This window comes from Papio anubis, chromosome 18, assembly GCF_008728515.1.
Source record: "Papio anubis isolate 15944 chromosome 18, Panubis1.0, whole genome shotgun sequence".
Lineage (NCBI taxonomy): Eukaryota > Metazoa > Chordata > Mammalia > Primates > Cercopithecidae > Papio > Papio anubis.
The window spans coordinates 65,995,872-66,021,916 of NC_044993.1; the positions used below are offsets into that span (position 1 = coordinate 65,995,872).

Consider the following 26,045-nt stretch of genomic DNA (forward strand, 5'->3'; position numbering starts at 1 on the left):
ACAGGTGAAGAGACTGACTGTTCAGTAAACGGCTGAACTACAGTAGCATCAGTGCATTATAGTTACATACGAATTTCAAATGCCACGTATTTAAAATGCAAATTTCAGGTCGTTGACCAACAACCTGAGAAGTTCTAGGAGGAGGAATGTCTATATTATAAGCTATCCAATTGTGATTTCTCTAGATGCAAGCAAACGAAAGATCCAGAAAGTCCAGTCAGCTCTCCTCCTGAGTGTTTGGCTAATGGGGAGGTACATCCAGGCTTGTGTCATTCTCTAAGGCCCTCCTGGAAGCATTCCATAGCGGAGAAATCAGAAGGTCCAATTGCTGTATCTGCAAACCCCAGTCCTGGAGCAGGATAAGTCTCTGGAGTAGGGATGGAGAGGAATCTTTCTTGCCTCACCGCTAAGGCAAGAACTGACTTCCCCACACTGTTGCATCTGGTGGTCCTGGCATGGCTGCTATGCTCATACTCTTTAGGCTTTCTGCCTCTAAGAAAGGTGTGGGAACACAGAGAGTACGTTCAGCAGTGCTGTGAGAAGAGATTGGACAGGATTCTGCTTTCAACGGTGGGTATAGGCAAGAATTTTGTGTTCCTGTCATATCTGTTAGGCCTGTCTTTGGGTATCCAATGCATCTATTGTTATGAACAGTTCCCAAACACACCAACAGCAGTCCTCCCCAAGCACCTAACTTTGTCTCAAGGTTCATTCCCATGCCACCAGAGTTTGTTCAGCCCTCAATCTGAGTAGCCAGGAATTGAGGGAGAGTTGATGTCCCTGGATAATATCTTCTATCAATGAGTGATGGATGTTGATGGCTAATGTCTTGGCCTCCTGTCTTTAGAAGAGACAGTTCTGAGGCAAATCTTACAGTTTTTTTGGAGAGTTCCAAGCAAGACTGAGCCCCTGCTCCTACAGTGGTACCCATGTGGAGGAAAAAAACAATCTTTTCCTCTTTTCTTCCCTCTATTTCTCACTTTTGCTGCTTCTTCATTCTTGCCTCCAAGGACATTTTCTAAAAAATAATCTGCTCCAAGTCTTATCTCAGGCTCTGCTTTTAAAAGAACCCAAACCAGGTCAGTGGGGTTGCATACAGGCAACTGGCAGAAGGTAAGATGATGTGGATGCTGAAAATTTCATTCAGTTAATGAATGAGAATGCAATTTCCAATGACAATTACAGCCGTAGTTAACACTGCCAGGTTGTTTACTGAATGTTAGATAATTGTGCATGGATTATGTTATTTAATCCTCATACCACCATATGAGGTAGGAATTATTCCGATAACCATGTTACAGAGGAGAAAATTGAGGTTCAGAGATGTTAAGTGATTTGCACGACTTCAAACAACTAATTAATAGTGTGGTCACGAGACAAAGTCCTCTAATTCAAGGATTCCCTTTTAACCCTAACTCTGTGCTTCCTGTTCAGCATAGGGCTTTAGGTGTGCATATGTGTAATATAGAAGTTGTTAAAAGACACATTTTTATAATGGTAAAATCATGATTCACATGCAAATAGAAAATGAATAGCTAACAAAGATTTTTATATTTTTGTCAATTCATAAGGGAGCCAGTAAGATGTTACAATTAGTTCAAAGGAAAGCTTAAAAATCCCATATTTTTATATGCAATCAAGGATATTGAAATGAATTTTAAATAGACCCAAATATGGCAGTGAAACTGGTCAATATCCAAAGGGTATAAATCAATTGCATTTCACAGGACACAATTCATTTGCTTTTCTTTGGATAAGGATCATCTGCATTCGTCTCAAGTTTTCTACCACTTATAGAATTGTAAAAGAGGTCAAAGAGAGGAAAAGGCACACATAACCCAGGAGGGTACATGACACAGGATACCCAGTAATCTTCTTTGTTCAAATCAGAGTCTTCCACAATTTTTCTTGACAAAATATATGGTTGGATGAATCCAGGACTTTTACAATAACAATGGTAATGAAATATGACAGGGGTTGGCAAGCTTTTTTCCTAAACGGTCAAATAGTAAATATTTTAGGCACAGTGGGGGACACAGTCTGCCCTGCCACTATTCAGCTCTGCCCTTGAAGCACTAAAGTGGCCATAGACAATCTATAAGCCAACAGGCATGGCTGGGTTCCAATATAACTCTATTTACAAAAACAGGTGGCTAGCCTGCAGGCTGTTGTCTGCTACCCCTGGAATGGAAGATCATGAGATATAAGGAAACATTTGCCAAGAATTTTTCTCAGGCAGGACACTTTGAATTAATTCATTTCATAGTCGCTGACTGGCTGCTGAACTGTCCATGTGTGTAATAATTTATAAAACCAAAATCCAGTTATAAACTATGCCAGTAAGTTTCTTTACTATTTTTAAAAACGTATTGGTTAGCTAATTAATTGACAAATAATTTATATTATTGTTATAATTATTAGCATATACTATATTGTGCCATTATACACCCATCATGGCACACCTCAACTTTCCATTAGGACCACCTGTCCTTGCCTGCTTCTGGTTTTTTGCTGACCTGTCTTTTACAACCCAACTCATTGAATACTTGAGTGAATTATGCTTTGGCTAAGTTGGTGGAGGATCTCACTCCTTTCCTGAAAATAATACCTATGAAGACTTGCATAACAACACATAGATACATGCATGCTACTTGAAAGAAGTAAGGTTTTTTATCACGAGTACAGGGAAGGCTCTGCGGCTACATGGGATAAACATGTTGAGGAAAATTAAACAAAAAAAAGGAAGAATGCACCTTTGTAATACGTGTGGTTCTCAGGTAATTGAGCCTCTGGGTTGCTCACTGCTCTTTATTTTTCCCCAAATTAATTTATATTATGATATGATATGATATCAACTTTATAATTAAAGAACTAAAAGTTGTTTCATCATTTTTTTCCTGGCTTCACTATCCACCTTGTGCACAATATTTATTTATTTAGTTTTACATTTTTAAAAAGCTAAAAATATTGTGGGTACAAAGTAGGTTTATTTGTCAATTTTCATACTGCTATGAAGAAATACGCGAGACTGGGTAATTAATAAAGAAAAAGAGGTTTAACGGACTCACAGTCCCACACGGCTGGGGAGGCCTCACAATCATGGCAGAAGGTGAAGGAGGAGCAAAGTCATGTCTTACATGGCAGCAGCCAAGACAGCCTGTGCAGGGGAACTGCCCTTTATAAAACCATCAGATCTCGTGAGACTTACTCACTATCACCAGAAAAGAACGGGAAAGACTTGCCCCCATGATTCAGTTACCTCCCACCAGGTTTCTCCCATAACACGAGGGGATTATGGGAGCTACAATTCAAGGTGAGATTTGGGTGGGGACACAGCCAAACCATATCAGTAGGTGTATACATTTATGGGGTACATGAGATGTTTTGATAAAGGCATGCAATGTGAACATTGCATGTTCTAACTTACTTGTGGTACCTAAAAATCTAAACAATTGAACTTACAAAGACAGAGGAGGCAGATGGTTACCAGAGGCTGGGAAGGATACCGTGTCTTATCATTTAAATCCACGCTCAAACACCATTTCATCTAGAGCAAATCTATCGGAACAATTCTGATTCTCTGGAACCTCTGTGTTGGCTTTTATACCTACTTTTCTAATTCCTTCATTTTGTGATTATTTATTGGGTGCTTAGTATTTTCTAGTGAATAGAACAAAATAGTTAACAAACTAAACTCTTCTCTCTCAAATCCCTGCCCTCAAGGAATTTCCGTTCTGATGGGAGAGATAGCCAAATACAATACATAAGTAAAATACAAAGTTTGACCTTTACTTATAAGTACTTGTGTGTATATCTGCCTCTCCCTCTATATCACTAACTTACATAAGGGCAAGAACAGGCTTATTTAATTTTACTCCCAGAGCACCTGGAACAATGATGAACATACATCAAATGCTCAATCTATTTTTGCTGCATTAGAAAGAAGCCTCAAAAATTTTATCTGTGTACTTGTGCTTCAAGATACTACTCTGATTGGAAAAAAACTGAAACAGAAATTACAATGGCAGTCATCATTTTGGCTACAAGTGCTCCTAGCAGGAGAGTTGACTGATCCTGTCCTATTTACCTATTTGAATTACAGTGGGTACTAGGCTTGGCAACATGAAAGGAAATTCAGGCTGGGTGTGGTGGCTCATGCCTGTAATCCTAGCACTTTGGGAGGCTGAGGTGGGTGGATCACCTGAGGTCAGAAGTTGGAGACCAGCCTGGCCAGCATGGTGAAAACCTGTCTCTATTAAAACCACAAAAATTAGCTGGGTGTGGTGGCATGTGCCTGTAACCCCAGCTATTTGGGAAGTTGAGGCAAGAGAATTGCTTGAACCTGGGAGGAGGTGGAGGTGGCAGTGAGCCGATACCATGCCACTGCACTCCAGCCTTGGTAAGAAAGCAAGACTCCATCTCTAAAAAAAAAAAAAAAAGAAAGAAAGAAAGAAAGAAAGAAAGAAAGAAAGAAAGAAAAGGAAAATCAGTGGTCCTCTCCCTAGTTCTCAGCTTCCAAACACACCCACGCCTGAAGCAAAATGCAAAGTCCCTGTTTCCAGATGTTTTTATTTATTTTTTTTCATTTCTTTAGACCCTGCTAATCTCTTTGCAAACTCCATGGATACAGAACAAAGCTCTTTGGCCTTTATGTCACAGAGCTGAGGATTCGTTACCAAACACCACAAGGGAGACAATTGCAGTTTTGGAGGCAGAGGGAAAACGTGTCCACGTGGAGGCAGGACTGGAATAAGTTCTTCTTTGCCTTCTCAAGAATACCCATAAAAGTGTACTTGCAATCATAATGCACGATTGGATTTTCTCCCTGGGTGCAAGCACCCCTCCATTTGTGGAGTAGGAGTCAACCACTATCCTGCTTGCTTTCTCATTTATTCGTCATTTGTTTTACTCTCCTTGTGTTTTGCAGTGTGGGCTGATCTGTCAGCCAGATAGTGTTATACCACACAGGCTTTTGCCTCCTTTCCTGCTGGAACTACATTTATTTGCTGAGGTTATCGTGGTGCACTGTACGTACCTTGAGAATAGGAGATAGCAATTTTGTAAGAACAATTTTAAATCAGGAAAAAAATAATTTTATTCTTCAAGGTAAACTCCTTTGTAAAAATACAGTGTCTTGTATAATTGGGGGCGCGATGATCACTTCATCTTTATCTCGGAAGGCCATCTGACGAGGGTGATTTTTGTAGGGAGAAAGTGAGGATTTCCTTTTAAAAATTGCCTTTAAAAAGATGAGCTTTTTGAAAATCACCTCCCCATTGAGGAATGTGAGCTTGCATTCATTTTAGACTGTGGTTTTACTGCTTCAGAAAGCCCTTTTTGTAAAAAAGAAAGGGCATGAAGAAAGAGACAATAAAAAAAGGAGAAGAAAAAGGAGAAAGGAAAGGAGAAAGGAAAATGGACGAGGAGAAGGATGTACAGAGGGAAAGGAGGGAGAGAAGGAAATCTTGAGGAAGCTAGTATCTTTAATTCTATAAGATCACTTTTTCTACAGAAATAATAGTGACCAAACCATTTGCTTTTGCACTTCGTAATCAAGGAAACAGAAGTTTTTCCTATGCTGGTGGTTCTAAGTCTGAATTAATAACATTAAAAGACGTCCCTAGTTATTGCCATAATTTTTACTCAACCCCCCGAGAGTTCCCAACTGAAAATTAATAAGGACTAAATTTGTTTGTATTTGAAAATTAAAATTTACCAATGTTGCAGCGATTCAATTTGTTTGTATTTGAAAATTAAAATTTACCAATGTTGCAGCCATGTGGTCGAGTTGAGAGTCGTAGTATCAACCAAGACTGGGCTGTCAACTCCTGAAAAGTTGAAGGTGATTGAAGAGTCCAAAAGCTAGCTCTAAGAGGGTAAACCCCCTAATATAATAATAGATAAAATATCAATATGTGTATCGGCATTGCTATAGATATGTAGGTATTTGAATTTATAGAAATACAGCAAAAAGCAGCACTACCATTGAAAATATAGATATCAGGCTCACGGTGGATTCTGAATTCAAGGAAAAGAAACCACAAGCAAATAAAGGTGCATCTCATGTATCAATTCATTGTGTATATATTACTTGAGCATTTCCTATTTGAAAGGCATTGTCGGAGGTACCGGGGATAGAGTGATGAACAAAGTACTCTCTGAGATTGCCCTCTGGAGCAAGAGGAACAAAAGTGAAAATGAATTAAACACACATGTCAAAAGATAATTTTGGAGGTTGATATTAAGAGAACAAGAAAGTGAAGTAATGTGATGAAGAAGGTGGACAATTTTGAATATTGCCCCACAGCAATGCCTCTCAGAGAAAGTGACTTCTAAGCCCGGATCTGAAGAATGGGAAGGAAAAATCTGCAGATGCATCAAAGGGAGAGAACTGCAGACCAAGAACAGTTGGGAAAAGGCTCTGGGGCTGACATATTGCATTCAATAAACAAAACGAGGCTACTATGGCTCAAGGAAGTGAACAAAGAGAAGGAGATTAGAAGATGTAGGGAATGAGGCTCAGGACACAGGATGGAGCTTCTTCAAAGCTGTGAAAACCTAGAAAAGAAGTTGGATTTGTTTTCCAAGTATCCAGACATAGACTCATAAACATTAAGGTGACAGGTGCACAGTTAGTCTAGGAGAAAAGAATTACAGGTGACCAGAAGACAGGAGAAACACTTTCTCTTTCCTCCCTCTATGATTTTATTTCATTGAGGTTTTTTGTTTGTTTTCTTGAGACAGAGTCTCCAGGCTGGAGTGCAGTGGTGTGATCTCAGCTCACTGCAACCTCCACCTGCCAGGTTCAAGCAATCCTCATGCCTCAGTCTCCTAAGTAGCTGGGATTACAGGTGTGTGCCACCATGCCCGGCTAATTTTTGTATTTTTAATAGAGACAGGGTTTCATCACGTTGGTCGGGGAGGTCTTGAACTTCTGACCTCAGGTGATCCACTCGCTTCGGCCTCCCAAAATGCTGAGATTATAGATGTGAGCCACTGTGCCTGGCCCCTCCCTGTATGATTTTAGAAAGTCACAGTCCCTTTCAGGTTTCAAGTACTCATATTTGCCAAGTGGAAAAGTCGAAGATGGTCATGAGATGCATTTCATATGGATGCTTCACTCTTGCTTCCCTGAGATAATGCAACCAGCATGTCCTCAGCTTGGCCCTAGGCTTCAGACACCTGAGTTTTGTTTATTTAACTAACTATGGAACCAGCATAGACTGACCTACTCACTGGAGAGCAGAGGACTTTGGGCTTGCCATGAAATATGAGAATAAGCTGCTGAAACTCAAATCCTAACCCATAGAGTTGGCCCCCTGAGCATGAACCTTGCCCTAAGGTCTATAGCACAGGTTCTGTAAGGCAAAGTCAGCGAGTTATCTGTGTAACCTATTAGCTTGCTGTTCGTTATAGAATATACTCCTCCTGCTCATCTGACAACTTTCCTCTGGGTGGGGGGACACAGGAAAATCACCACCGTAGGATACATCCTCCTCATCGGACCATGGCTTAGGCAGAATTTCCTAATGACTCCTTCACAAGCCAACCCTCAGTCACATCAGAGTTTGATGTCACTGAGGTTGGGATGAAAGGGAAGGGACAGAGCCATTTCCTTTGGATCCCTGTCACTGCAGTCAAACAGCATAATTGAAAGTGTTCTCCTTTCTTGAACAGTGAGTCAGCTAGCATTCAAAAAAGGAAAAGGGCTTCTGGTTCTCAATCTTTTCTCTAGATAGATTTGAAACACAAATACCGCGGGGGCAGTTCTCACTGTTGCTCATGATAGGCATTTCCAGGAGCCCTGTGGTCAGGGCTGAATTTCTGCACAGAAGCATCATTTTAGATGAAGCTTAGAAATGTGTAAAAGAACACACATGCCAGATATATGCGAGCATCTGATATTCTTTGAGAAAGTGGCAGTGAGAGGTAAAGTAGAAAGAGGACCAAAATATGAGGTCTCAGACCAGCATCCTCTCCTTGGCTGTGCCATCCCACCATGCTGTGATTTTGCATTTAACATACCTGAGCTTCAATGCCCTTATCTATTAAATGATTCCACTATTGACTTTCTTCAGCCACACAAGGAATGTTTCAAGGGCCAGAAGAGAAAATGTAGGTGCAAATATTTTCTGATTAGTAAAGTATCCTCTAAAAAAGGAATACTATGAACATCAAGCTTCATTGTGGTTCAAGTCCACACAAAACACAGTCACATATACAAAGTCAGGAGATTATGAACCATTTCTAAGTGAGGATGTGTTATGAAAGTCAAGGCTCTAGTACTGATTACAACAATAAGAGCAGCAAGGTTTGAGTATTTAATTTTCTTACTAGAGAACTCTTTGGTTAGGTTGAGGAATCAATCAAAGGTGATGCAAACAGGTGGAAGAATGAAGATTTCACATTTACAGTCAGGTTGAAATTGGAGCAATTAGCTTTTGAAGAGCTAAGGAGATGTAAACAACACTTCCGACATGGTTTGGCTCTATGTCTCCACCCAAACTCACCTAGAATTGTAATTCCTGTAAGCCCCACTTGGGACCAGGTGGAGGTAAGTGGATCATGGGTATGGTTTCCCCCATGCTATTCTTGTGATAGTGAGGGAGTCTCACATGATCTGATGGGTTTACAAGCGTCTGGCATTTCCCCTGCTTGCACTCACTCTGTCCTGCTGCCCTGTGAAGAAGGTGCCTGCTTCTCCTTTGCCTTCTGCCAAGATTGTAAGTTTCCTGAGGCTTCCCCAACCGTGCGGAACTGTGAGTCAATTAAACCTCTTTCCTTTATAAATTACCCAGTCCCAGGTATTTCTTCATTGTAGTGTGAGAACGGACAACTTCCACATGTCATCTTCAGTGGCTCCTGTATGTACCATTTGCTATGGAACCCCTGTCATAGGCCATCATCTTCTCCTGAAAGGTCTGTTTTATCTTCTGCATATGTCTTTGGAGCAGGGATTTTGTTTCTTGATTTTACAAGTACCTAAGGATAGTAAATTGGGCTGAGAACAAGTAAGGAACATGGGAAGGAAACACTTGGGGTAAAATCTGGACAATCCAACATGTCTACATATTTTCCACATTATAAGTAAGGCCACACAGTGCAGGGAAGGTGGAACAATTTTGTGTGTGTGTGTGTGGTGGGGGGGAGGGGACGTGGAATAGAACACTCCAATCAGAGCGCGGTTAAGAAGTCACTCTCGTTTTCCAGTTTCTCACCTCTTTACCCCCAAACATGAAAGATTGTGAGGCAAACATCATTGTATTAGTCAGGGTTCTCTAGAGGAACAGGATAAACAGGATAGATGTATATCTGAAAGGGAGTATATTAAGGAGTACTGACTCACACAATCACCAGGTAAAGTCCCACACAGGCTGTCTGCACGCTGAGGAGCAAGGAAGGCAGTCCAAGACCCAAAACCTCAAAAGTAGAGAAGCCGACAGTGCAGCCTTCACTCTGTGGCCAAAGGCCTGAGAGCTCCTGGCAAACCACTGGTGCAACCCCAAGAGTCCAAAAGCTGAAGAACTTGGAGTCCAGTGTTTGATGGCAGGAGGCATCCAGCACAAGAGAGAAATGAAGGCTGGAAGACTCAGCCCAGTCTAATCCTTTCCCGTTCCTTTATCTGCTTTTATCCTAGCCTTGCTGGCAGCTGATTAAATGGTGCCAGATTCAAGGTGAGACTGGCTCTCCCAGCCCACTGACTCCAATGTTAATCTCCTTTGGCAACATCCTCACAGATACACCCAGGAACAACACTTTGCATCCTTCAATCCAATCAAGTTGACGCTCAATATTAACCATCACAGCAATACGTGGTGGGGGTTACAGAATAGGGTAATGGGGTTTTGTGTTTCCTCTCCAAGCCCAACAGGCTGCTTCTATAATGAATTCTTTTAAATTGAAAACGTGACTTGTTGGACAGATACCTCCAAACTCATTCAGAATGTCTTGTGGTAAGGCCTGGGAATTTGCATTTTCAAAAGCATTGTCGTGATTTGTATGCACAAATATGTCCTGGGAACTCCGATTTGCCCTCCTCCCTTTATCCTACAGAGTGCTTCCAATGGCTGAATGGAGAGTGAAGGAAAGAGACTTAGGTGGTCTCCCTTTGTTCCAAGTTCAAATTTACCAGTGAAGAGGATTTCACTGGTGCAGTCCTCATTGTGACCTCAAACACAGCTATCGTGGTGTGAAGTTTTCAACATTGACCCCATCACAGGCCTCTTCATTTTTGGTTTTGCAGCTCTTAGGTTATAAGATGTCGAATCTATTTTACTAGGCTGGCAGCAGCCACATAGAACTTTCTGTACAGCATACCATGTCTTTCTTAGATGACAACTTACAGGTGGAAATGATCCAGAATGGAACTGGGGTGACAGTCTACTCCTGTGCTGTCCAATATGAAACCCAGCAGCCCCAAGTGAACTTGAAATGTGGCTAGTTCAAGCTGGGATAAGCAGGAATTGTAAAATGCAGATTGGATTTCAGGCAGTGCCAAAAAAAAATAGAATGTAAAATATCTCATTAATAATTTTTATATTAGAATAATATTGTGAATATATTGGGTTCCATAAAATATATTACTGGGATTAATTTTAGCTATTTCTTTTTTGTTTAATGTGGCTACTGGTGAACTTAAAATTACACACGTTTCACATTGTATGTTCCACTGTGAGTGCTGGGTTAGCTTCTACTACGGATACAGAATATTTAAAACCATAATGCTAAGTGATAAAAATGGGAGCTAAATTCATATATTCTGTAAAATCTCAATTTCTCTTACACACACACACACACAAACACACACACATACACCAGAGTGATACATACAGTATTAAAAATCAGGAATCAAAATTAATACCTTTCAAGATCTTTAAGCCTTCCATTTAACCAGGATCACGTGTTAAGTTTAGGATGCAGGGGCTTCCATGCACTAATCAAGGACCCCTCAGTTGCATGCCTCAGGGAAATGACACATGACTAGTATGACACTTGATGCCTGTGAATTACAGAACAGAGAATATTCATTCCAAAGATGCTAAAAGACTAGTTTGATTTCAAGTGTCATCTGTGGTCAGCACTGGAGGGTGTGCTATTTCTTGGCATCATAGAAATATCAATCATTCAAATTCAAACCTTGTGTGCAAAATTTGGCCTGGGTACCACAGCCTTCATATACTCCAGAAGAAGATACAGAGGGTCAGAGAAACTGGGCTGCTTATGTAAACCGAATTCTCCAGCCCAATGCAGAAGTCAGAAGAAGAGGTTCAGTTTTAAGTAAATACAAGCGTTGAAACAGTAGCTGTGCTACTGCCCCGAGCCCCAGGCATTGGTGAGATTCCGAATATTCCTTCCTTCTCTGCCCCCTGGTTGTGCTTGTTCCCTTTGAAGAATAATTAAGATTTAATGGCATATTCTCACAGTTTTTTGTCTGCCTGCTTTCTGACTGCCTACTGTGCAGAATGCTTGTGTTTGATCCCGGTCATTGCAAGAACTGTACAGTAATTGCCTATCTGGTGACTCGTTAATGGAGGTCCCCAGAGAGCCAGAACGCTGCTCGTTTGAAGTTCTTCTTGTTTACTGTTGGCCCTTCTGGTTTAATCTATATCATCAGAGAGCCTTGCTCAATTATTGGCAGTTCAATCTCTTCTCATTGGGATACAGGAACTGGGTAAACACATTTTTTTTTTTTTTTTTTTGCTTCTTTTTCTTCTGTTTCATTTGTTTTCTTTTTTCTTTTTTAAAATATTTCTTCTTGTCTTACCCAGATGGGTCCACCTCGGTAAAGCATGATGTTATCTTGTGTCAGGGGATGTGTAGACCACCTGTGACGCAGCTCTTCGGGCTGCTTTTCCCAAAGACAGCAGGTTGGAGGGCAACCAATCATATAGAATGGTTCTGCTCTCCATTTCAGGACAAAATGACTTCTGCCCATCCTGTAGGATCCAAATGAGGGAGTGCCTTCTCCAGGAGACCTATTAGACACTGCAAACCCAACTCTAGCTGGTTTATTGGCCTGTTCACTCAGTGTCATTATTATTATTACAAAAATTCTCAATATTAACTTTGGTCATTTGTGAAAATTTTGTCCCTCTAAACATGGGAGCTCCAAACAACCCAATGTTACATCTTCATATCTCAAACCCTGGTGTTAAGGAGCCTTCTAAGAGCATGGTTAAGGTGTGTTTGCAGACTAAGTGGATGTTCTCTAGGTCATGCTAACATTGCTCTGTCCTTTCTAGGAAAGGAAAAATTCTTCACTAGCTACCAGAGTTCCATGCCCTTCTCTGCTTAACTCTTATTGTCAGGAAATATGGAATTAGAGACATTTCTAAAATAGGAGTTTGGATGTCATTAGAGTAGGGGACCCTGTTGCTGCTAAGATTAGCACAGACAGAGGTTAGGGGTCAGAAGCTATGTAAGGACTTTGAGAAATCTGGCCAGGATGCCTCTAAAGGCTTTCAGCAGCTTAAATGGGGATAGCAACTCCAGTGGACCCAATAGCACTTTTTAAAATTAGACCTAAGCAAAGTGTCTCAGAGCTTTCCCCATGATTAATATCTGAGCATTGGAAGAGCGAACCATACTTCCCACGTGGAGGGCTAAGATCCACATGGAGATAGGTGATTAAAGATGAAGAGACGCAAGAGATGAACAAAAAGACACACTGTTGCTAATGAGGTTCAAGATTCTGAATCCAACATAAACTCCAGACTTAACTAACCATTATATGAAAAAGTACTTTTTCTTTAGTTGATTTGATCTAATTATTTCCAAAATAATCTTAATGCATAGAATTACACGTAACACGAATAGCACCACAATCCTGATGTAAATGTGTTTTGTACATTTGGACAACCTTGAATTGGAAAACTTGTACCAGCAATACATTTCAAGTTCCACTGAAAATAATTATCTCAATCACACTTCCGTTCAGTCAGTCATAGGAAATTCCTTTCCTAAGTCAGGCAGCGTGGTAAAGGTACTTTTCATGTATTCGTTGATTTAACCTCGTAACAATGTCACATGACCTAACGACTTTTGTTACTATTTTTATTCTTTATTTAAGGAGAGAGATAAACCAAGGTTGAGAGTGGCGAAACAGTCTTTGTCAGTGTTGTGGATGAGATTCAAATGCAGGTTTCCCTGTCTGCAGAACTCTTCAAGATTATGCTACGTTTGTAACAATAATAATATGATTACCTGTATTTTATTGTTTACTATGTAGAATGATTAAGTAACCAGGCTTAAAGTTAAGCTTGATAAGATAATTCATATAAAATATCCCATGTTGTGCTGTGTTTTTTAGCTCATTATCCTTATAATCTTTTCAGGTGTGTGGGAATTAATTTTGCCATTTTACTGATAGGGCGGGAGACTGATTCCCCACCTGCAAATTGAAATGCTTGCCCGAGGTCCCATAGCGGATGAGTGACAGAATTCGAGTGTGAACCCACTTCTCACTCCAGTTCATCCAAGGTGAACATTTATCCTTAGGTAAACTCATTTTCAATACTTGAGCAACTTCTCTCAGGAATCCTCACATCACCAAGAACCCCAAGTCCAATTTAGAAAACCTTATTAGTCTAATAAGACTTCAGTTCCATCAGCATAATTGGCAGGCACCTCAATCGCAGAAAGTCTAATTATTCTATACTGGATTCCTCATTACTGGGCTTGGAGGGGAGGCAAAATGTGGAGAGAGAAGGAAATACTTGTCAGAAACTGCAGTTGTAGTTTGAGACCTCCCTGCAAGGCCAAAAGCTGTTGCCCGAGGTCTTGGGGGTATTGGAAATCTGGAAGAGGACGTCAGTGTACCGTTAGCCTCCTACGTTCATATTGGTTTGGGGGCAAAACAGCCAAAAGTTAATATCCAAACTGCATTACAGGAATTAAGACTTTTAGAGAACCTCTGCAGCAGGAAAACCTCAGAACTCAGTGGCATGCTTAGCCTTAAATTACTTTGTTTCTTCTAGAAATGAAGAGTGTAAAATTAGCTTTTCTTTAGAACTAAAAACAACTATAACAAATGCACAATAGACACCCTATGCTTTTTAGACATCAAATAGACTTCTTTTGGGGGAGATAAAATATCACCCTTGCTTTCTTTTCTTTTTTTTTTTTTTTTTTTTTTTTTTTTTTTTGAGGCAGAGTCTTGCTCTGTCACTCAGGCTGGAGTACAGTGGCATGATCTCAGCTCACTGCACTCTTCGCCTCCCTGGTTCAAGCGATTCTCCTGCCTCAGCCTCCCGAGTAGCTGGGACTACAGGCGTCCACCACCATGCCCAGCTAATTTTTGTAGTTTTGTAGTTTTAGTGGAGACAGGGTTTCACCATGTTGGCCAGGCTGGTCTCGAACCCCTGACCTCAGGTAACCCACCTGCCTCGGCCTCCCAAAGTGCTGGGATTACAGGCATGAGCCACCACTCCCGGCCCCTTGCTTTCTTTTCAACCTTCAAAACTAATATGGCATTTTCAATCCGTAGAATAGATTCCTAGAAATAAAAAGGATAACTCACAGGTTATGCACATCTTTGAAGCATTTGACACGTTGCTAAATTGTCTACTATGTGCCAATCTTCAGTCCTCTGAATTTTCTCTTATTTCCATAATCGTTCATTGTTATTAGCTGGGTAGAAAAAAAAAACTAAATTTAAATTCTGCTTTTTTAATTTACTCACTGTTTGACCCTGAACAAGTCATTGAAAGACTCCAAACTTTTGCAAAATGATGATAATAAAAAACAGTAGTAACAATACAAATATTACCTAAGATGGTCCTGATGAAGGTTGAATAGATGATGCTAAGGGCTGGATAAGTATTGTTATCGGTGCACATATAACAAGCTCCAGTAACACAATGCAATATGTGCTCTAACAGTTAAACCCCAGGGTGCTTGAGAGCCAGTGGGAGGATCCGATAAACAAGACTTGAATATCAAGGCAGGCTTTCTGAAGGAGGTGACATCTTCACAGAATGGGTTTCCATTTACTTTTACCACTTTCAACATTTCATGGATTTTTAAAGACTCAGATTGTGGTTTTCCAGTCCACATTCCAAGTCAGTCAGACTCCTGCCTCCTCAGAAGGCAAACAGTGTTCAAACAGTGCCCTGGCCCTGAAAAAGCACCAGCTGGCCGGGCATGGTGGCTCATGCCTGTAATCCCAGCACCTTGGGAGGCCGAGGCAGGCAGATCACGAGGTCAGGAGATCAAGACCATCCTGGCCAACAGGGTGAAACCCCGTCTCTACTAAAAATACAAAAAATTAGCCGGATATGGTGGCGGGAGCCTGTAGTCCCAGCTACTCGGGAGGCTGAGGCAGGGGAATTGTTCGAACACGGGAGGTGGAGATTGCAGTGAGCTGAGATCGCACCACTGAACGCCAGTCTAGCGACAGAGAGTGACTCTGCCAAAAAACAAACAAACAAAAAACAGCACTAGCTATCAGAAGACAATAAATTTTCTTGTTTCACATTACACCAATAAACACTAAGTTGAATATTTTAATGTATTGATCTTTACCACATCACACGGTTCCCATTTTACAAGCTGTTTCATGATTTTTAAAATTAGTTCACTTTTAATTGACAAATAATAAGTGTGTATATTTATGAACTACAGTGTGATGTCTTGATCTGTGTGTACGCTGCAGAAAGATTCAATCAAGCTAAATAACATACCTGTCACCTCACCACCTTATCATTTTTTGGTGGTCAGAATTTTAAAAATCTATTAGCAACTTTGAATTGTACAATACATCATTATTAACTATGGTCACTATGCAGTACGATAGTTTTCTAAAACATCCCTTCTAACTGAAACTTTGTGCCCCTTGAGAAGTATCTTCCTTTTCCCAATTCCTCCTCCTCTCCACTCAGCCTCTGATAACACCTTTCTCCGCTCTGTGTCTATGGAATCTACTTGTTTAGATTCCACATATAAACCATTTCATACTTTAAAAACAAAACCTTTAAACAAGAATAAGATGTAACCACAGCATGAAAAGAAGCCCGATTCAGCAGTAAAAGCCACTTAATTATGTGTACATATCCAAGAGGGCTATTATGCCACTGCTTTCTCTAAACAAAGCTTCTAAAGGAATTTTCTCTAAAAGTACCATTAAGAACTCAACTCAACTTACAAACACATGCACCCCCCGGGACGCCACCAAGACCAAGTTATTCCACTTCATTTCAACGCACAACTTGTTATATCAACTAGTCAGTAGGTGTAATTGTTCCACGCCAACCATTTTCGACGAAATCAGTATTGGCTGATGGACTAACCTCTCAATTTGTCTTACTTCATTCTTTTTTTTTTTTTTTTTTTTTGAGACGGAGTCTCGCGCTGTCGCCCAGGCTGGAGTGCAGTGGCGCGATCTCGGCTCACTGCAAGCTCCGCCTCCCAGGTTCACGCCATTCTCCTGCCTCAGCCTCCTGAGTAGCTGGGACTACAGGCGCCCACCACCGCGCCCGGCTAATTTTTTGTATTTTTAGTAGAGACAGGGTTTCACCGTGGTCTCGATCTCCTGACCTTGTGATCCGCCCGCCTCGGCCTCCCAAAGTGCTGGGATTACAGGCGTGAGCCACCGCGCCCGGCTGTCTTACTTCATTCTTAAAAAAAAAAAAAAAAAAGGAGAAAGAAATCTATGCATTTTTGGACATCCACATGTTCCAGAATATCCATGATATACTAGAAGCACGCCTTTGGTGTTCCTTTATCTCATTCACTGGTGATCCTCTAACAATTTTAATGATATATATCTGACTTGTCCAGTATTTCCTGTTTTTACACCTGACTCAAAATTAACAAGAGGCAGTTTGAGATTATTGGAAGAGATTTGTACTTCAAGTCAGGAAAGCTGTACTGTAATCACAGTCCTGCCACTGGAATCCAAGGTAAGTCATATACCCTGTCTGGGTTGTTTCTTCTTGTTTAAAATAAAAGTGTATTGAAGGGTTCAGCTGTCTATAACAAAAGAGAAGGAAGGAAGGAAGGAAGGAAGGAAGGAAGGAAGGAAGGAAGGAAGATAAGTTTATTTCTGTTTCATATAAAAATAGCCCAGTGTAGGTAAATCAAGACCGGTAGAGTAGCTCTATGGTTTCAGAGACCTAGGCTTTTAATCTTATTGCTCCACTATCCTCAGCATGTTGACTTCATGGTACCAGAGAGTTGACCTAGCTCCGGCCATCACAACGAGGTTCCAGCCAACAAGAAGGAGAAAGGACATATTCTTCTTTTTCAAGGAGACTCTCCAGAAGACTCTTGTGACACTTCTACCTATAGACCTTTGGCCAGAATTTCGTTACACATCACATCTAGCTTTGAGAGAGGTTAAAAAAAAGAGTAAACTTCTGGCTGGGAAGTCATGTATCTAGCTGAAAATCAGAATTCTGTGACTAAGAAAGAAGAACGAAGGCAAGAATGAATATCAGGCAGCATCCAGCATCCCGTCTCAAAGCATTAGACCATGAGTGGCCCAGAGGCTGAAATGGAGGAAAAGTCCAAGCTACCTGAGATTAATGTACAATATTTTAGCATTTTCATTTCATGAAAGAATTACAAGTGGGACAGTTAATGAAACTCCTCTTGTCTGTTTCGGCATATATATTTTTGACCGAGACTGACACAGGTCACGAGAATGATTCTGCAGAGCTTTCAAAACTTTTCCTAATTCTGTGCCTCTCCTAACTCTACAGGAACGCCCAAATTCTATGAAAAAGGAACCAGATGGGAACAGTATCAGGGGAAAGAAAATACCATAGTTTGCCTCAGAAATGTTTCTCTTTTCCCTCTGATGTCTCCTATTTTCTTTTAGGAAAATTTATAGCATCTTATGACCAATTTTCTATGCATAAAAACCTAAAAAATGGAGAATTTTCTAACCTCCTTGGAGCATGAATCTGCAAGGTCCAGTTGGCTGCCCGTATAGCACAGAGCTCATGCATCAACCAAGAGCAAAAGTGAGAAGCATTTTAAAAGCCTCATTTGGGGGTTCAGTGGAAGAGAAAAGAAAATGCTGGCCGGGCACGGTGACTGGTGCCTATAGTTCCAGCACTTTGGGAGGCTGAGGTGAGATAATTGTTTTGAGCCCAGGAGTTTAAGACCAGCCTGGGCAACACAATGAGATCCCATCTCTACATAAGGAAAAAAAAATCAGCTGGAAGTTGTGGCACATGTCTGTAGTCCCAGCTACTTGGGAGGGCTGAGATGGGAGGATTGCTTGAGCCCAGGAGGTTGAGGCTGCAGTGGGCTATGATTGCACCACTGCACTCCAGCCTGTACAACAGAGCAAGACCTTGTCTCAAAAAAAGTAATAATCTGAAAACAAAATGCTTTAAATAGAAAGTGGTGACCACCTTGACCCATACTGCTTAAGCAAGAAACTCTTGCTATGCCCCCAGTTATGTTTGGCATCACCCTAATAGGGTTGACAGAGCTGCACAAATCAAAAAGTAGGGTCAACGAAGTTAAATAATGACCAAAATGAAAGCCCCCACCATGTAGCAAAAGCAGTGCTAGCAAACTCTATTGAATTCAGATCCTGTCACTCTTGTCTGGTATTGTATCCCCAAGCACCTAGTTGAGTGTCCAGCATCTGTGATCAATAAGTATTGTTTGATTGAATGAATGAGCAAGTGAATGGCTAACTCCAAAGTTCATGTTCTTTTCCTGTATCCATCTTCCACCATGATTAGTGCTGTGCTCTCCCTGCTAGAAATACTTGGCAAATCGGAAGGTGATAAAACCTACAATGGAGCAGATTCCCACTGTGCTGCAGAATTGGAAACCACATCTTATCACTGCATAATAGCCCTGGTTCTATTTCCCACATCACAGAGAATGCAGCCTACAAGAGATTGAGTTATTCCACACAAAGACTTCACAGGAGGAAGAAAAAAAATGTTGTTTTGATTCACTCTTTTTTTTGTCATTTCAAATACAATAATGCACATTTTCATCAGAAGCTAAATGATAGTGCTTACAGTATTTAATATCTGAATTCAATTATGTTTCTGAAGGCTTATTACCATAGTAAAAGGAAAAATAGTTCAGAGAATTTCTAAAAGCATCAGGGTACAGTTGTTAGGGGAAAAGTACACACTGTTAAAGAAACTATGTACTTACATAAAAGAGAGACAGTAAGACCAGCACAGACAGAGAAACACACACACACACACACACATGCACACGCATGCACATGCACACATACACATACGGCAGAAACACACACATAGATAAGAAGGATAAAGAGACAGAGAGCTTCCAGTATGTTCCTCCCATGTTCTTCACAGCTCTTGCACCACCCTCTCTTTGTATCCATATGCAAAAGAATGAATTTGGACCCATAGCTTATACCATACACAGCGCTCAACTAAAAATGCATTAAAGGCTTAAACAGAAGAATTGAAACTGTAAAACTCCTAGGAGAAAACATGGAGGAAAACTTCATGACATTGTGACATTGGTCTTGGCAATTAATTCATGGATAATGTATCAAAGCACAAGTAATGAAGGCAAAATCACCAAGTGGGACAACTTCCAAACTACAAAGCTTCTGCACAGCAAAAGAAACAATCAAAGAAGTGATAGGAAACCTATGCAATGGAAGAAGATATTTGCAAGCCACATACCAGATAAGGGATTAATTACTAAAATATTTAAGAAATTCCTACAACTCAATAGCAAAAAACAAAAAAACCTAACAACCCAATTTGAAAATGGGTAAAGGACTTGAATAGACATTTCTGCATATGGCCAACATGTATAAGGGGAGATATTCAGCAGCACTCATCAGGGAAATGCAAGTCAAATCCACAAGGAGATATCACTTCACACCTATTACCTTAGAATTATTTTTTAAAAGAAGACATGTGTTGGTGAGGACATGAAAAAATGGAACCCTTATACATTGTTGGTGGGAATGAAAATGGTGCATCTGCCATAGGAAACAGTATGAGGATTCCTCAAAAAATTAGAAATAGTACTGTCATCTTATCTAGACATCAGACTTCCGGATATTTAGCTGAGAGATTTGAAAGCAGAATCTTGAATAGATGTTTGTATACCCCGTTTATAGCAGCATTCTTTACAAGAGATAAAATATAAAAGCAATTCAAGTGTCCATCAATGGCTAAATGGATACGTAAAATGTGGTGTATACATACAATGGAATATTTTCCAGCTTTCATTTAATTTATTCTTGTTTTGGAGATAGAGTCGCCCAGGCTGCAGTGCAGTGGCGCGATCTTGGCTCACAGAAAACCTCCATCTCGTGGGTTCAAGCGATTCTTTTGCCTCAGCCTCCCAGGTAGCTGGGATTACAGGTGAGCACCACCGAGCCTGGCTAATTTTTGTATTTTTATTAGAGACAGAGTTTCACCATGTTGTCCAGGCTGGTCTCAAACTCCTAAACCCGATCCACCCGCCTCAGCCTCCCAAAGTGCTGAGATTACAGCCGTGAGCCACCGCGCCTGGCCAATATTTTCCAGCTTTTAAAAGGCAATTCTGACATATGCTACAACATAGATGAACCTCGAGGAAATAACAGTCAGTGAAATTAGTCAGTTAGGACAAATATCACATAATTCCTCTTGTATGAGGTATCTAAAATAGTCAAATACAGAGAAGCAGAAAGTAGAATGGTGGTTGCCAGGGGTAGGGCTGAGGGAGAAACAGGAAGCTGTTATTCAATGGGCATAAAGTTTCATTCATGCAAGATAAAGAAGCTCTAGAGGTCTGCTGTACAACATTATGCCTATAGGTAACAATACTGTATTGAATATTTAAAAATATGCTGGCTGGGCAACCGTGGCTCACGCCTGTAATCCCAGCACTTTGGGACACCAAGGCAGGTAGATCGCCTGAGGTCAGGAATTTGAGACCAGTCTGGCCAACATAGTGAAACCCCGTCTCTACTGAAAATACAAAAATTAGCCTGGCATGGTGGTGCATGCCTCTAATCCCAGCTATTTGGGAGGCTGAGGTAGGAGAATCACTTGAACTCGGGAGGCGGAGGTTGCAGTGAGCTGAGATTGCACCACTGCACTCCAGCCTGGGTGACAGAGCAAGACTCTTTCTCAAAAAACATTAAAAAAATTATATATACATATATATACACACACATATACACACATATATATACATATATACATATACTGATATATACATATATATACTTACATATATATGCGCTAAGTGGGTAGATCTCCCGTTAAGTGTTCTTACCACAATAAAATAATAATAAATAATATCCTCCAATCATGTTTTATGATTTAGCTGGAGTACTTTGTCAAAGAGCAAATATGATTATTTTCACCCATCTGCCTAAAATCCTGCGATATGTTTCCCATTGGTCATGGGATTAAGGCCAGAACTCTTTACACTGGCTCCCACTGGCCGAATCTGGAACAATGTAAGCATTGAAATAAACAATGACAGAAATGCATTATTACCTATTAAGTAAAATAAGAGTCTATGAATTCATGATGATATTTATAGATTAACTAATAGGAAGGGAAGCTTTTTCTTATTTTATATTGCCAAAAAACAAATATTGAATAAATGGCAGACTTAGAAAACCCCCATTGGATGCTAAAATTAAAGAGTGAAAGACTGATGGATAACAGGATATTCACATAGTCAAATGAATTTTCCTCTAATCACTTATTATTTACAAAACATACAATGTAACTTTACAAAGAGGTAACCTGGCAGACGCCAGCTTAACAAAGTGGCCACACTTATTTATTTATTTTTACTTTTTTTTAATTTTTAATTTTTAAAAATTTTTGTAGGTACATAGTAGGTGCACATATGAGGTACATGAAATATTTTGGTACAGACATGCAATGGGAAATAAGTATATCACGGAGAATGGGGTACCCATCCCCTCAAGCATTTATCCTTCAAGTTATAAATAATCCATTTACATTATTTATTTAAAAATATACGTTAAACGTATATAATAACCTTGAGCAGTAGGATATAACTCTCACATGCTTAGTGTTCCAATAATGGAACAGTAGGCATAAGTGGGCTAAAGGAATCTAAAGCATGATCCTGAATTGCACACAGAGGAAAGCATTAGCTATAGTGGGCAATATTTGGATAATTGTCACATTTGAGTATGGGCTCTGGATTAAATTATAGCATTGTGTCAAAGTTGAAGTTTCTGTTTTTGATTATTGCATTGTGTTTATGTAAGAGACTATCCTTGCTTTTCAAAAAGACATTGAAGAATTTAGGAATAAAGGGATATGATAATTCAATTTACCCCAAATGAGGGAAATTAGATCTATATTTAAATCTATCTCTCTATCTAATATCTACTATCTATAATCTATAATCTATCTATCTATAATATATCTATATCTATATGTCTATATCTACCTATAATCTTTGTATGTGTACATTATATATTTGTATATATGTATATGTGTGTTACCCGAAAAGGCACTGGTGCATACTTACAGATATAAGGTATATAGAACGAAAAGTCAGTGATTCAAAAGGAGATACTTTTGTAAACAATTGAGTAAAGAGTATTCTTGTACCTTCTTACAACTCATCCTTAAGTTTGATAAATATTAAACTACCAAGTTGCATCCTATCCTGAATACCCTACTTGAGGTCTTATAAGAGTTGGTGCACACCTCCCCTTTATGTTATCCCTTGCTCTAAAATCCAGATGTTCTGCCTTTTTTTTTTTTTTTTTTTTTTTTGACGGAGTCTTGCTTGGTTGCCCAGGCTGGAGTGTAGTGGTGCAATCTCGTCTCACTGCAATCTCTGCCTCCTGGGTTCAAGCAATTCTTTTGCCTCAGCTCCCTGCCCAGTAGCTGGGATTACAGGTGCATGCCACCACGCCCGGCTAATTTTTGTATTTTTAGTAGAGATGGGGTTTTGCCACGTTGGCCAGGCTGGTCTCGAACTCCTGACCTCAGATGATCCACCCACCTTGGCCTCCCAAAGTGCTGGGATTACAGGCGTGAGCCACCACACTCAGCTAAGATGTTCTGCCTTTAATCTCTCAAGTTCACTATGCTGAGTTCTACCACCAGCCCCTTCATAGACCACTCTTCCTGCAACTCCCTTCTGCTCACCTTCACCTCTGCTAAGTAAGATCTCATGGAATTAGAGAGCTTGGCATAACGCTTTTCCAACAGAGATGGAGAGTGTCATTTGCATAAAACCATTTTTGTTATCTAATATGACTTTGTTTCTTGATATGTTTATGCCAATGAAAAATCACTGCTTAAAAGAGTATCAAAGCCTTAAAAATAATATGTATTTTGCTATAATTAATGTTTTTGCATAAAAACATTGAAAATTATAAAAAAAAAATAAACCCCAACTTCATCATTTTAATACTGAATACTGTTAATACATTCTCTTTTGTCTTTCTGCTGACAGAAAGAGAGAGATTGGAGAAAAGGAGGACTGTGGGCTCCAGCACCATGCTTCTGAATTAAAGAATTTTGCATCCTTCTTTGTTGATGATATAATTACATAACATTCACAGGCCACCCACTGACCAACTGCACTGGGTCAAAACATTATCTTTTAAAGTTTTGTTTAAATGTTGCTGGGAAATCCTTGGTTCTGTGTTTTCTTCTCTGCACATTGGGCAGACCATGGCTTGTTCACTTTAAACCAAGGGAGAGCCTTGTATCCTGGAAGCCTTCGTCTCAATACATTCCAGCATCAGCACAATCTCACGGGCCACATCAATCGCTTTGCAGTCACAGACAGAGGCCAATTTCTCTTGAGAAGTGAGCTGAAGCTCAATGATTAAGAAATTTGGGGACTCAAGGCTCCTCTCTCTGTCTTTCTTTGGTTCTCTAGATGTGGTACATTATTCAAAGTCCACATCTCTTTGCTTCACCATGTTTAAAATAGTAAGGAGAAATCTAATTTTATGCTCACTTTTATTCTTCCACTTATTCAATCAAAGTGGCACTCATTGGGCACCATTTCTTTTTTTTTTTTTTTTTTTTTGAGACTGAGTCTGGCTCTGTCGCTTCAGGCTGGAGTGCAGTGGTCGATCTCAGCTCTCACTGCAAGCTCCGGCCCCGGTTCACGCCATTCTCCTTGCCTCAGCCCTCGAGTAGCTGGGACCAGATGCCCGCCATTCCGGGTTGTTTTTTGTATTTTTTAGTAGAGACAGGTTTCACCTTTAGCCAGGATGGTCTTCACTCCTGACCTTTCAGATCTCACCTGCCTCGGCCTCCCAAAGTGCTGGGATTACAGGGCTGAGCCACCGCCCGCCTGGGCACCATTTCTTTTTTTTTTTTTTTTTTTTTTTTTTGAGACGGAGTCTCACTTCTGTCACCTGTTGAGGTGTGGCCGATCTCGCCTACTCGTAAGCTCCGGCCTCCCGTTCACGCCATTCTTTCCAGCCTCAGCCTCCCAGGCTGGCTGGGACTACAGGCTTCCTTCACCGCCTCGCTAGTTTTTGTATTTCTTAATAGAGACGGGTTTCAATTGCAGCTAGCTAGGATGGTCTCATCTCTGATCCTTTCGTGATCCGGCCTGCCTCGCCTCCCCCAAAGTGCTGGGATTACAGGTTTGAGCCACCGCTACCGCCCTAAAAGTAATTCATTTCTAAGCTTTAGGCACTCTTACTGGGTAGGATACTGAGCAGAAGCACCATCTTTCCTTGCTGATGCTCTCCAGCGGAGAGACAGGTATTGAACAGAATATTATAATACACGTAATCAGTTTGCAGTAAGAGGATAGTCTCCATGCTAGAGGAGTTTAGAAGAGACTTCTTTCTGAAAGCACCTTTTAGCCTGGCTTCAACAACACGGTGAGGAGCCAAGAGAAGAATTGTACGTTATTGCAGAATACTGAGGCCTGTGCACCAGTCCAGGGCTGGTGGGCATGGCAGAGTGGCTGGCGATCTCCAGCCTGTGTCCTGCAGACATTATTAATCAACCCTTATTACCCTTGAACTGACAAAGCTCTTCTTCAAAGTGTGTTTAAAATCTGAATCCAAATGTTTTGATTCAGTCAAACCTCAGAACTCAGCTCTAATGGTGGTGGGATAGATAAACTCTGGGTAAGACAATCAACATTTCTGATTCTCAAATTCTCCTCCTTACAGGAGCTCATGGATAATTAAGTGAAATAATATAGGTAAAGCTCTACCTTGTACACTACTGATGGGATTTCATGGGCGCAGACGCCACACATTGGAAGACAGTTTCCTTTAAAGTTAGGCAGGCTAAGTTTGCCACACGCGGATAGCACTCTTTTTTTTTGAGACAGAGTCTTGCTCTTGTCGCCCAGGCTGGAGAGTGCAATGGCTGATTCTGCTCACTGCAACCTCTGCCTCCGGTTCAAGTGATTCTTCTGCCTCAGCCTCCCAAGTAGCTGGGATTACAGGCATGTGCCACCACCGCTAATTTTTGTATTTTTAGTAGAAATGGGGTTTCACCATGTTGGCCAGGCTGGTCTCAAACTCCTGACCTCAGGTGATCTGCCCACCTCAGCCTCCCAAAGTGCTAGGATTACAGGTGTGAGCCACCACGCCCGGCCAACAATTCTATTCCTAAGTATTTAAGGAAATGAAAACATATATCCACCCCCAAATTTGCTATGTGCATGTTAATAGTGGCATTATTTATAATAGTCAGAAAATGGAAGCAACTCAGATACCTGTCAACTAATGACTGGATAAATCAGATGTGATCTATCCATATAATGAAATATTATTTAGAAATCAAAAAGAACAAAGTACTCATCCATACTACAACAGAGATGAACCTTAAAATCATTATATGAAGTGACAGAAAACACTACATATTATGTGATTCTGGTTACCCATTAAGTCCAGAAAAGGCAAAGTATAACAAGTTACTGGCTCCCTGGGACTGAAGATAGGAACAATGATTGACTGAAAATGGGCTTGAGAGAGTTTTTTAGGGTGATGGAAATGTTATAAAATTGTATCGTGGTGGTGGTTACACAACTCTGTAAATTCACTTAAAAATCATTGTCTTGTACACTTAAAATAATCGAATTTTGAGTTATATAAATAACAC

General features: G+C 40.5%; 1 long non-coding RNA gene across 1 annotated transcript in view; it reads right to left on the reverse strand.

Moving 5' to 3' along the window:
* The window catches only part of LOC103880295, a 40,473-nt gene that overhangs the window by 5,983 nt on the left and 8,445 nt on the right, over positions 1 to 26,045 (reverse strand). Inside the window, exons 2-3 of the long non-coding RNA XR_641252.4 lie at positions 14,519 to 14,628; positions 10,862 to 10,999 (exon numbers count right to left, since the gene is read on the reverse strand). This is a non-coding gene — a long non-coding RNA (uncharacterized LOC103880295). The remainder of the gene's footprint in view (positions 1 to 10,861; positions 11,000 to 14,518; positions 14,629 to 26,045) is intronic.